The sequence below is a fragment of the Spermophilus citellus genome (assembly GCF_964194105.1).
Source record: "Spermophilus citellus genome assembly, chromosome: 2".
NCBI classification, from domain to species: domain Eukaryota; kingdom Metazoa; phylum Chordata; class Mammalia; order Rodentia; family Sciuridae; genus Spermophilus; species Spermophilus citellus.
In genome coordinates, this window is record NC_138183.1 from 243,838,358 (window position 1) to 243,841,775 (window position 3,418).

At 38.4% G+C, this 3,418-nt stretch overlaps 1 pseudogene across 1 annotated transcript; it reads right to left on the minus strand.

Annotated features, from left to right (window-relative positions):
• Nucleotides 1-1,602: 1,602 nt before the first annotated feature.
• Nucleotides 1,603-2,538, minus strand: LOC308641196 (olfactory receptor 5B2-like; annotated as a pseudogene). Its single transcript has one exon. The product of its transcript is annotated as an olfactory receptor 5B2-like (transcript).
• Nucleotides 2,539-3,418: the final 880 nt, after the last annotated feature.

Consider the following 3,418-nt stretch of genomic DNA (forward strand, 5'->3'; position numbering starts at 1 on the left):
TAAGTGACTATGTCTTTGGAAAGGGGTGATAAGAACTGTGAACTGTGAAGAGCAACATAGGAGAGTGCAGTGTGTAAGTGGGGAGTGCAGAGGGACTATTTATAAAGGTGATCAGGGAAGGACTCCATGACAAGTAACATATCTGCAATGGCTTGAATGGAAACAAAACATTCCACTCAGGGAATGACTATTGCCAAGGCCCTGGGGCCAGAGCATGGATAAAGTTGTGAAGCAATAGCAAGAAAATCAAAGAAGTGGGGTGGAACTCTAGGGAGCGGCAAGAGAGAACACAACCCAACTAATGTAAAAAGGAATGGTCAGAATTAAGTTCAAAGCATTTCAAAAAATGTCCAATGTTACTTTTTTCTCAGTATAAATTTTTAACAATCTGTAAAATTTTAATAATATATAGATACATTAAAACTGTTGTTACTTTTCCTCAATATCTCTGGTGCTCTGGCTACGTATCCTTTGAAAATTAAAATAGAAATCTGTTATTATATATCAAATTACTCAAAAGACATATTAATTCACACGAGATTCCAGATTTATTCATCTATTGTTAAAACATGCAAGGTAAAAGTACAGACTTTCATTTAATAAGTTTCATTTTTTTCCTCAAATTGGGACTCTTACAATAGTGGGAAAAGATAAAAATATTATCTATGCATTTATATTCAAACAGAAATCAAATATTAAATTATAATTACTAAGTACTAGTGCACTAGTCAGAGGTCCCCAGTGAAACAATCAATTGAACACACAGCACATATAACAGATTCGTTATGGCATGGGATATGGAATCGTGATCATGGAGGTAAAGGAGGACCAGCTTGGCTATCTGTAAATTGAGAATTAGGAAGGCTGGTGTTGTAACTCAGTGAGTAGAAAGGCCTGAGAGAGGTGGGTACAGGGGTAACTGTGTAAGTCTTGGAGAATGAGGGTTTGAAAAGTACTAGCTTATGCTGTCTAAGAAAGAACACGGATGTTCAGTAATGAGAGAGGGGATGACTGTTCTTCCTCCCCTTTGTGTTCTGTTCAGGTGAGTCCTTACTGGATTGTACAATGGCCATTCGCACTGATTGAACAGATCTTCTTTACTTCTTTTCAAACTTTACTGTTTCAGAAATATCCTCTCAGCTGCACAGTAAAATGGTCTCCTATTCGTTTACCCTTTTATCCAGTCAAAGAACACATTAAATTCAACACCAAAAATATCCACATGACATTTAATTCTGGCAAATTAGCCACACCCATGTGCAAATATGGTCACGATTCACCAGTCTCCATTTCTTTTCCTTGTGAGATTTTCTGCAATTATTTTACATATATTTGCATTCATGTAGAAAAAATTTCATGGTAAATTATTGAATGCATCCATACCTTTCATAAAGCTTTTGATAAGAAAATCCAATATATCAGATATATTCTCATTCAGGTATTATGATTCTGAATCTGTTGTTTCTTTTTTCCAGACCACAGACTTTTGCAGAAGTAAAAGAACTTGAAGTCAGGTGGGTTTTAAAATGTGACAAAACGTGGACAATGAAAGGAATGAACAAGTATTATGTACCCCAACAAATTTAATCTAAACTCTAAATATTATTTTGCCACTAAAACAATCTTTGAGAATGCACTCTTGACCTCCGTGTTCCTGAGGCTGTAGACCACGGGGTTCAGCATGGGGATGACCATAGTGTAGAACACAGATGTGAACTTGTCTGTGTCCATGGAGTGACTGGAGCTGGGCTGTAAGTACATGAAGATGGTGGTCCCATAGAAAATGCAGACTGCAGTGAAGTGGGAGACACAGGTGGATATAGCCTTCTGATGGCCTGCACCTGAGCGCATCTTTCCAATTGTGGTAAAAATGAATATGTAGGATATTGAGATAACAATGAGAACAAAAACCACATTGAAGGCACAGACAGGAAGAAGAACAAGCTCATTCATGTGTCTATCAGAGCAAGAGAGAACCATGACGGCTGGAATATCACAGAAAAAAATGATGGATCACATTGGACTTGCAGAAGGTGAGACTGAAGGTGTCCCCAATGTAGAAGGAGGCAATCAACAAACCAGAGACATAGGAGCCTATGAAGAGACATGCACACACACTTGCTGTCATGGTGGTGGTGTAGTGCAGGGGCTTGCACACTGCTGCATAGCGATCATAGGCCATTGAGGACAGAAGGTAATTTTCCACAGTAACAAAACCTGTAATAAAGAACATCTGAGCAGCACAAGCATTGTAGGAGATCACTTCTTCTCCAGGAAGAGCCCTCCCATGACTGTGGGAATAGCAGCTGAAGAGTAGCACAAGTCCACCAGAGACAGGTTGCCCAGGAAAAAGTACATGGGAGTGTGGAGACGGGAGTCCAGAAGGATCAACAGGATCATCCCCAGGTTCCCAACCAGAGTGATGGTGCAGATGAGGAGGAAGGTCACAAAGAGGGGAAGCTGCAGACCTGGGTCCTTGGTTAGTCCCAGCAGGATGAAGTATGTTACTTCTGTCCTGTTCTCCATCAACGTTGTCTGAGAATCTCTTGATGTTCTATAGTCAAGGGGGGAAAAAGTACAGAATAATGAAGACTTTGAATTGCTCTCAAAAGTATGCATGGAAAATGTGTTCTTTCTTTCTACCAATATCTATAATTTGGGATTCTCCTGAAAAATCACATCTTACAAATCAAATGTGTTGCAGTTAATTACATACAGGGTTGAATTCTATGAATTTGAACACTCTTTATGCATTATCTGCCCAATTTTAAATTTTTCTATAATGTTAACCCACATATAGACTACTTAATGATTTAATCAAAATATCTGTATGTACCTGTCTGTGAATTCACTTCTGAGCTTAGGAAAAGCTGATGCTTCTATGCAGCTCATCTGCCCAGAACTGTTGGAGTCAGTTTCGATGCACATTTCCTCTCTCCTCTCAGCAGTATTATGATTTTATTGAGTTGTTATACTCCTTTAAATTATTAAGCATGAGAAATCTATTCTATTGATACAAGTACTATTTGTCAATCTCTGTCCTGGACTCATCCCAACTTTAACCCATGTCAGGTAGTTCCTAAATCTAATTTTTTAAACTGGATTTCAAACAAATTGAAGTTGATTCACTTCATAATTATTCCCTGTCCCCTTTATCCAAAACTGTTTAGGGTACAACAGTGAATCAAATGATTGAGTGGGTGAAAATTTCACCTTCTTCACTGTGTTTTCCTTTTATCAGAAGAAAAGTAATAAGCCAACAAACAATGAATGAAATGACCCACTCAGCTAAAAAGAGTCATAAACGAATTGACAAGCTTTGAATGCATTTAACAGATGCCCCAGAATCTACACAATCTAGAGCCTGTTATCAGCAGAACACCTACACCAGCTGACAGTGTGAAATTTGAATAGGTTG